This window comes from Helianthus annuus, chromosome 14, assembly GCF_002127325.2.
Source record: "Helianthus annuus cultivar XRQ/B chromosome 14, HanXRQr2.0-SUNRISE, whole genome shotgun sequence".
In the NCBI taxonomy this organism is placed as follows: Eukaryota; Viridiplantae; Streptophyta; class Magnoliopsida; order Asterales; family Asteraceae; genus Helianthus; species Helianthus annuus.
Window position 1 is genome coordinate 113,053,972 of NC_035446.2, and position 10,496 is coordinate 113,064,467.

Here is a 10,496-nt window from a genome sequence, read left to right on the forward strand (position 1 = left end):
GGTTTTGAATATAATTTATATCATAACGTAGATAAAAATAAATAGGGCCGGCCCTGAGAATTCATGTACCCTGTTCGAACTCGAAAAAACGTGCCCTTAGGTCCCACGGATGAAAGAGTTGCCGCCCAGAATTCTTTTTTTTATTAGTTTTTAGAAATATTTGGGTATTGGACTCACTAACCTAATGGGCTAAATAGTTTAAACAATATGATTTTTTTAAGTGGGCCTATGTTAATATTTTTTTGGTTATACCCTATTAAAAATTTTTTTACATATATAATATCGGATTTTTTTTTTTAAAATTACGTGCCCTACGAAATCACGGGCCCTGGCCGGTTGTCCCCCCCGCCCTCCTTCAGGGCCGGCTCAGAAAATAAACACGTCACAACATCTTAAAATTTTATAAAATATCGTATCTTAAATGTTATAATAAATAACAAGATATGCTTAAAAGTAATTATAATACACTAAAATAATGAAAAAATAACATGGCAAGAATGGTGAAAATGGAAGTTACTTTCGTAATGCTTAAATTTTTTTATTAATACACATAAGTTACAATGGTTAGACCCTATGATTCACAAAAAGAATTTGTTTCTTGGGCTCAAAGAGGTACTTTGAACCATATGTTGAGCGAATTACATCGGCTAACACATGATATTGCAACACAACATATAGGAGGACTGGCACGAGAGCAAACGCACTAAGTGTGACACCTCGGATCTTTCCGGATAACCTTTCGATGTAACCAACGTGTACGTAATCGACTAACAGTAAAAATGTATGAAGAGCTATTTGTTATTATGTGTTATGTGCCGATTTACTTATGTGTATGTATATATATATAAGTGTTATATATATGTGAACCAAACCCGAGACCCGACTCGTGACCATGGTCTCGAGTGAACAAGTGACTTGGGCCGTTTGGGCCTTGTAGCCGAGAAACCCAACCCGGAAACCCTTAGCCCAACTCGGTACACTATATAAACCCAACCCCACCTCCCTTAATCATTTTACACACTCTCTTCTCACACTCTCCTCTCATCTTCTTCACTAAACCCTAAAACTCTAAATTTCTAGCAACCAAAATCAACTCCCCATTCCTTCATATCTCTCGGATCAAGTAAGCTATCAACAAGGAGGATCGGCCGAGCCAAGAGACCACCCGAACACCCCTTTTCTCTCAACCCCGAGTAACCGGTTAGTGTGTTTATGTTCATGATTGTTGATGATTGCTATGGTTTTATGCTTGTTGATGTGATTAGAGATTTTAGTATGAATATTAGGCTTGTATGTTCATAAATATGCTAAGGAAGGTGGCTACTTGATGATGTTTGTTGTGAATGTTTATGATGTTTGTTGTTATGATAATCGGTTTGTGGGTTGTGATGGTTTTGGTTAAATGTTTCATATCGTTTAAGTTGATGGGTTTTACTATCCGATGATGTTCAAGGATTTAGGCTTGATTGTTAGTTAATGTCCATGTTTGTGGCTACTAAAATGCATGTTTGGGTTAATCTTGTTTATGATTTTGTCCGGAAAATAGGTAGGAGTTTTAAACAGGATTTTGGGTTGTTTGTGAATGAAATTTGAACATGATTGATGAATATATGATGAACAGCTTGAATGTTGCTAAAATGTTTTGAATCTGCTGATTTTGATCTAAAATGTGCACAAAACCGACCAAGAAACATGTTTAGTGGCATAGTACAATATTTACATGAAATAGCAATTCCATTGGGTCGTACACTGCAGGTTCTAGAAGGGATTGCCATGCACGTTATCACGGTTGCGAGTCGCAACCTTTGGTTGCTACTCGAAACCACGCGTGACCAGTCGAAACCTCCCAGTTGCGAGTCGCAATCAGCACGCATCAAACCTGGTTGCGAGTCGCAACCAAACCTGCTAAGTCGCAATCTCCGGTTACGAGTCGTAACCAAAGCGTGACGGACCGAGACCGCAGTTGCGAGTCGCAACCTCGGTTGCGAGTCGCAACCACCTTAGTTTCGACTGGGCTGTTTTATGTTATTGGGCCTTGACTGTTTGTCTTGTTGTTTTGGGCTTCAACTGTTGGGCCTCCTATTGACTGGGCTTCATTCTGATCTGCTACTGTATGTACATATGTTACTGTTTGTAGTTCTGCCTGTTAACTGTTTGTATACGTGCATGCTATACGTGTTTACTTGTACCCGACTTGACCCATACTTGGTAACCATGCTAGGACGTGGTGACCAACATACTTAACCAAGTAACGTATCATACCGAGCAACCCAAGGTGAGTTCACAACTTAAAAGCATGCGTCCCGGTGGTTTGGGACACGAGACTAAAACAACCCTATCCCCTTGTAAAGGGGATACCGTCTACACTCCTTCCCTAGTTATTGGGAAACAAACTTACTTTATCTTCCCTTGTATTGGGAAACCTTTTTAGTTAATTACTGTTTATACGGATTGCAACTAACGGCACTAAACGCAACTCTATCACTCAAGTCCCTACTACATAATACCGATTAGTCGCCGGTGCCAGGCGAACGGGTTATTAGTTGATAGCGCTATTTAGGTCTTACCAGCCTCACACCGTGCCATGGTATGGGATCGGTCGTGAACTAATGTACTCAGGCATCCGTCAATGATGATAGAACATTGACATCGGGGCATCCTGCGGAAACGCATTCGGTTACCTAGTGTTCGGTATTGGAAAAACAGTTTAGTCGCTAACTTTTGGGGTAGCTCCCCATGGCATGTATAAACGGATAAGTTAACTGGTGAAACGAGTTTTTGGTAATTAAAACTGGACAACTAGTGAACTCACTCAGCATTATTGTTGACCCCTCTACTGCATGCTTTGCAGGTGGCCAGTGACTGGAGCAGCTACTTGGGATGCGTAGTGGTCGTCTGCCCGTGTGTTGGGCATTTATCATGTTTACCTTGCGAGCAATGTTTAAAACTGTTAATTATGCTTCCGCTACATTTTCTCTGAACTTAAAACTCTGAACTTGATATTTGCTAATCGTATGGTTAGTAAGTATTACTTTAATATTAACCAATGCTTAGTATAATTGGTGGCTGGATCCTGGTCAGTCACGCCCCCGAAGCGGGTGTTATCCGCGGGTGGATTTTGGGGGTGTGAAAGATTGGTATCAGAGCCATTGGTTATAGTGAACTTGGTTTTAAAAAGGGGAAAAATCTTTTTGAGAAAAACCAGACTATAACCCGTGACTCGTGACGACACTACACTCCAAGTACAAGGCTCGACTTATCTGACCTCATAGCTCGGACCCATAGTTACTTGCTTACTTGTCTTATGCTTTCTGCTTGCTATACGTACTAGTTGCCTGATTAGATAGATACATCTTCTCTCTTCTATCTTATTCTCGCTATCACGCACTCATACTATGTTTTCTGGTTATGAAGACAATGAGTGGACGCGGACGAGGAAACGTCAACATGACCCCGGCTCAGTTCACTAGCCTGCTCAACACTGTGGCTGCAGCTTTCGCAGCTCACCCTATAGGTAAACTCGTTGTCTTAGGATGTTTAGATCCTACCGCCGCATCGTCTTTTCGCCTCTAAACCTATTTCGCTTCACTCCTCACAACAGGTCAGCCTGCACCTGTGCAACCACGTGTTTGTACCTTCAAGACCTTTATGGATTGCAAGCCTCTTCCTTTCAATGGCACGGAGGGTGCCATAGGCCTTCTGCACTGGATTGAGAAGGTCGAAGCTGTTTTTGCTGTCTGTGAATGCCCAACTGCTAACTGGGTGAAGTTTGCTACTGGTACTCTAGAGGGAAGCGCACTTTCATGGTGGAAAGCGCAAATTCAAATGCTTGGTTTGGAGACTGCTAACGCTACTGCGTGGGAAGATTTCAAGGATATGATCAAGGAAGAGTACTGTCACAGGGATGACATCCACAAGCTGGAAAATGAGTACTATGAACTCAAGATGGTTGGGTCGGAGATTGAGACCTACACCAAGCTGTCCAACGACTATGCTGCTCTTTGTCCAAACATGTCTCGACCTATGTACCGAAGGATCGAACTGTACATCAAGGGTCTGGCTCCAGAAATTCGAAGCCATGTAACTTCAGCCAACCACACTACCATTCAGCCGATCGTTCGACTTGCTCACAAACTCACGGATCAGGCTGTGGAAGAGGGCAGGTTGCCCAAAAGGATCAGTGCTGCGGAAGGAAGTTCTAGTGATGGCAAACGAAAGTGGGATGGAAATCAGGGCAAGGATGCTAACCCTACTCAAGCCCCAGCTCAGCAAAGGAAAACTGACAACAACAAAGGCGCTCAGCAACAGGGTGGCTACCGGGGAAACTACCCTAAGTGCAACAAGTGTAACAGGCACCACAATGGGGCAGGCAACAAGGGTCAGTGTCAGCGATGCCACAAGATGGGGCACGAAGCAAAGGATTGTAGAAGTCAGTTCCCAACAAGGCAGAATCAGCAACAACCCCAACAGCAGCAGCAGCAGGGAAACAACAGGGCATGTTTTAAATGTGGGGCAACAGGTCACATGCGAAAGGATTGCCCTGAGCTGAATCAGAATCGCAACAACAACCAGGGAGCTGGGAACAATGAGCAGAATAACAATGCTGGAAATGCAAGGGGCAGAGCTTTCGTGATTGGAGCTGGAGAAGCGAGGAACGATCCCAACGTCGTGGCGGGTAAGTTCCTACTTGATGATCGTTATGTTTCTGTGTTATTTGATTCCGGTGCCGATGCCAGTTATGTATCCCTTCGCATTAGTAAGAAACTTAAGCATTCGCCCGCATTATTAAGTTCTAAGCATACCGTCGAGATAGCTAATGGTAAGAACATCGAGGCCACGCACGTGATCCACGACTGCACCCTAGAATTGTCTGGCCATACGTTTAGTATCGATCTTTTCCCTGTCAAACTTGGAAGCTTCGACGTCGTCATTGGTATGGATTGGTTATCCAAACATCGCGCTGAGATCCTCTGTCAAGAGAAAGCAGTTCGTATACCTCGCCGTTCTGGTCAACCCCTCATCGTCAAAGGCAACAAAGGTGGAGAAGTCACAGGCATTATCTCGCTTCTAAAAGCCCAGAAGTGTTTGCAGAAAGGGCACACCGCTATCTTAGCACTTGTCACCCACGCCCACGATAAGGAAAAGAGGATTGAAGATTTTCCTGTAGTACGCGACTATCCCGAGGTATTTCCTGAGGAACTACCTGGACTCCCTCCTCACCGTCAGGTCGAATTCCAAATCGAGCTAGCTCCTGGAGCAGCACCCATAGCTCGTGCACCGTACCGTCTAGCCCCTGCAGAACTGAAGGAACTCTCTACGCAACTACAAGAACTATTGGATAAAGGATTTATCCGTCCTAGTTCATCACCCTGGGGAGCCCCAGTGCTCTTTGTCAAGAAGAAGGACGGCACATTCCGAATGTGCATCGACTATCGTGAGTTGAACAAGGTTACCATCAAGAATCGTTACCCTCTCCCGCGCATCGACGACCTATTCGATCAGTTGCAAGGATCGAGCTACTATTCAAAGATTGACCTGCGATCAGGCTATCATCAGCTGAGAGTTCGTAATGAAGATATTTCCAAGACTGCATTCAGGACTCGTTATGGTCATTACGAGTTCCTCGTCATGCCTTTTGGAATGACTAACGCACCTGCAGTGTTCATGGATCTTATGAACCGCGTATGTAAGCCTTACCTCGACAAATTCGTGATTGTGTTTATCGACGACATCTTGATTTATTCAAAAAGTCAAGAAGAGCATGAACAGCACCTACGCCTTATCCTCGAACTCCTTCGCAACGAGCAACTGTACGCCAAATTCTCTAAATGTGACTTCTGGCTTCGGGAAGTCCATTTCCTCGGTCATGTAGTTAATAAGGACGGAATTCACGTCGACCCAGCTAAGATCGAATCGATAAAGAACTGGCCTACGCCTAAGACCCCCACTGAAATTCGCCAATTCTTGGGCTTGGCAGGCTACTACCGCAGATTCATTCAGGGATTCTCCAAGATTGCACAACCTCTCACAACACTCACTCAGAAAGGCGTCGCCTACAAGTGGAATACAGCACAGGAATCTGCCTTTCAGAGGCTTAAGGATAACCTCTGTAGCGCTCCTATTCTCACGTTGCCTGACGGCACTGACGACTTTGTGGTTTACTGCGATGCGTCTATTCATGGGCTCGGTTGCGTGCTAATGCAACGCGAGAAAGTTATCGCCTACGCCTCTCGACAACTCAAGACGCATGAGAAGAACTACACGACGCACGACTTGGAACTAGGAGCAGTGGTTTTTGCTCTTAAGATATGGAGACATTACCTGTACGGTACCAAGTGCACTATTTACACCGATCACAGGAGTCTCGAGCATATCTTTAGGCAAAAGGAATTGAACATGCGACAGCGTCGATGGGTCGAACTCTTGAATGACTACGAATGCGCCATCAAGTATCATCCGGGCAAGGCCAATGTCGTGGCAGACGCCCTCAGTCGAAAGGACACCGTACCAAAGCGCGTGCGAGCACTGCAACTTACCATCCAGTCTAACCTCCCTACTCAGATTCGAAATGCTCAGGTTGAAGCATTGAAGCCGGATAACATCAGGGCTGAGTCTCTGCGAGGGTCGAGACAGCAACTAGAACAGAAAGAAGATGGTGCTTACTATGTAACAGGACGCATCTGGGTTCCACTCTTTGGAGGTTTACGTGAACTCGTGATGGACGAAGCCCACAAGTCCCGCTACTCAGTACATCCTGGTTCGGACAAGATGTACCATGACTTGAAGACTACGTATTGGTGGCCTGGTATGAAGGCCCACATAGCAACATACGTCAGCAAATGTTTGACTTGCGCGAGAGTCAAGACAGAATACCAGAAGCCAGCAGGTCTACTCCAACAACCAGAAATCCCGAAATGGAAATGGGAGCAAATTTCCATGGATTTTGTTACAGGGCTACCTAGATCTCAACGCGGAAATGATGCTATTTGGGTGATAGTGGATCGACTAACCAAGTCCGCGCACTTTCTGGCTATTAAGGAAACAGACAAGTTTTCTACCTTGGCAGAGATTTACTTAAAGGAAGTAGTTTCGAGGCACGGAGTGCCAACCTCGATTATTTCAGACCGAGACGCTCGATTTACCTCGGAACTGTGGCAAGCTATGCACAAATGCTTTGGCTCACGTTTGGATATGAGCACTGCTTATCACCCGCAAACGGATGGACAGTCCGAACGTACCATCCAAACTCTAGAAGACATGCTTAGAGCGTGTGTGATCGACTTTGGCAAGAACTGGGAGAAGCATCTACCGTTAGTAGAGTTCTCATACAACAACAGCTACCACACTAGTATTCAGGCAGCACCTTTTGAGGCATTGTACGGTCGTAAATGCCGGTCACCTCTCTGCTGGGCAGAAATCGGTGATAGTCAAATCACAGGCCCAGAGATGGTGGTAGATACAACGGAAAAGATTGCCCAGATCAGACAACGTATGGCGGCAGCTCGTGACCGTCAGAAGAGCTACGCTGATAAGCGTAGGAAACCATTGGAATTCCAGGTCGGTGACCGGGTTCTACTTAAAGTCTCACCCTGGAAGGGTGTGGTTCGCTTTGGTAAACGGGGCAAGCTTAATCCGCGATATATCGGACCATTCGAAATTACCGAGAAGATCGGTAAGGTTGCTTATAGATTGAACCTGCCTGAAGAACTGAGTGCGGTACATAACGTTTTTCACATATCCAACCTGAAGAAGTGTTTGTCGGATGAAACACTTGTGATTCCTTTTAAGGAACTGACGATTGACGAACAGCTACACTTTACTGAGGAACCGATTGAGATCACTGATCGAGAGATCAAAATCCTCAAACGTAGCCAGATACCTCTTGTACGAGTTCGTTGGAACTCGCGACGTGGCCCAGAGTATACCTGGGAGCGGGAAGACCAGATGAAGCACAAGTATCCCCAGTTGTTCCCTAACGAAAACCCCAGCACTGAAGCTACGAACGAATTTCGGGACGAAATTCCAAACTAACGGGGGGATGATGTGACACCCCGTTGAAACGCTTTCACTTACACTAGCTTGACAGTGGCTGCCTTAACTTTCGGGACGAAAGTTCCTAAAACTTGGGGATAATGTGACACCTCGGATCTTTCCGGATAACCTTTCGATGTAACCAACGTGTACGTAATCGACTAACAGTAAAAATGTATGAAGAGCTATTTGTTATTATGTGTTATGTGCCGATTTACTTATGTGTATGTATATATATATAAGTGTTATATATATGTGAACCAAACCCGAGACCCGACTCGTGACCATGGTCTCGAGTGAACAAGTGACTTGGGCCGTTTGGGCCTTGTAGCCGAGAAACCCAACCCGGAAACCCTTAGCCCAACTCGGTACACTATATAAACCCAACCCCACCTCCCTTAATCATTTTACACACTCTCTTCTCACACTCTCCTCTCATCTTCTTCACTAAACCCTAAAACTCTAAATTTCTAGCAACCAAAATCAACTCCCCATTCCTTCATATCTCTCGGATCAAGTAAGCTATCAACAAGGAGGATCGGCCGAGCCAAGAGACCACCCGAACACCCCTTTTCTCTCAACCCCGAGTAACCGGTTAGTGTGTTTATGTTCATGATTGTTGATGATTGCTATGGTTTTATGCTTGTTGATGTGATTAGAGATTTTAGTATGAATATTAGGCTTGTATGTTCATAAATATGCTAAGGAAGGTGGCTACTTGATGATGTTTGTTGTGAATGTTTATGATGTTTGTTGTTATGATAATCGGTTTGTGGGTTGTGATGGTTTTGGTTAAATGTTTCATATCGTTTAAGTTGATGGGTTTTACTATCCGATGATGTTCAAGGATTTAGGCTTGATTGTTAGTTAATGTCCATGTTTGTGGCTACTAAAATGCATGTTTGGGTTAATCTTGTTTATGATTTTGTCCGGAAAATAGGTAGGAGTTTTAAACAGGATTTTGGGTTGTTTGTGAATGAAATTTGAACATGATTGATGAATATATGATGAACAGCTTGAATGTTGCTAAAATGTTTTGAATCTGCTGATTTTGATCTAAAATGTGCACAAAACCGACCAAGAAACATGTTTAGTGGCATAGTACAATATTTACATGAAATAGCAATTCCATTGGGTCGTACACTGCAGGTTCTAGAAGGGATTGCCATGCACGTTATCACGGTTGCGAGTCGCAACCTTTGGTTGCTACTCGAAACCACGCGTGACCAGTCGAAACCTCCCAGTTGCGAGTCGCAATCAGCACGCATCAAACCTGGTTGCGAGTCGCAACCAAACCTGCTAAGTCGCAATCTCCGGTTACGAGTCGTAACCAAAGCGTGACGGACCGAGACCGCAGTTGCGAGTCGCAACCTCGGTTGCGAGTCGCAACCACCTTAGTTTCGACTGGGCTGTTTTATGTTATTGGGCCTTGACTGTTTGTCTTGTTGTTTTGGGCTTCAACTGTTGGGCCTCCTATTGACTGGGCTTCATTCTGATCTGCTACTGTATGTACATATGTTACTGTTTGTAGTTCTGCCTGTTAACTGTTTGTATACGTGCATGCTATACGTGTTTACTTGTACCCGACTTGACCCATACTTGGTAACCATGCTAGGACGTGGTGACCAACATACTTAACCAAGTAACGTATCATACCGAGCAACCCAAGGTGAGTTCACAACTTAAAAGCATGCGTCCCGGTGGTTTGGGACACGAGACTAAAACAACCCTATCCCCTTGTAAAGGGGATACCGTCTACACTCCTTCCCTAGTTATTGGGAAACAAACTTACTTTATCTTCCCTTGTATTGGGAAACCTTTTTAGTTAATTACTGTTTATACGGATTGCAACTAACGGCACTAAACGCAACTCTATCACTCAAGTCCCTACTACATAATACCGATTAGTCGCCGGTGCCAGGCGAACGGGTTATTAGTTGATAGCGCTATTTAGGTCTTACCAGCCTCACACCGTGCCATGGTATGGGATCGGTCGTGAACTAATGTACTCAGGCATCCGTCAATGATGATAGAACATTGACATCGGGGCATCCTGCGGAAACGCATTCGGTTACCTAGTGTTCGGTATTGGAAAAACAGTTTAGTCGCTAACTTTTGGGGTAGCTCCCCATGGCATGTATAAACGGATAAGTTAACTGGTGAAACGAGTTTTTGGTAATTAAAACTGGACAACTAGTGAACTCACTCAGCATTATTGTTGACCCCTCTACTGCATGCTTTGCAGGTGGCCAGTGACTGGAGCAGCTACTTGGGATGCGTAGTGGTCGTCTGCCCGTGTGTTGGGCATTTATCATGTTTACCTTGCGAGCAATGTTTAAAACTGTTAATTATGCTTCCGCTACATTTTCTCTGAACTTAAAACTCTGAACTTGATATTTGCTAATCGTATGGTTAGTAAGTATTACTTTAATATTAACCAATGCTTAGTATAATTGGTGGCTGGA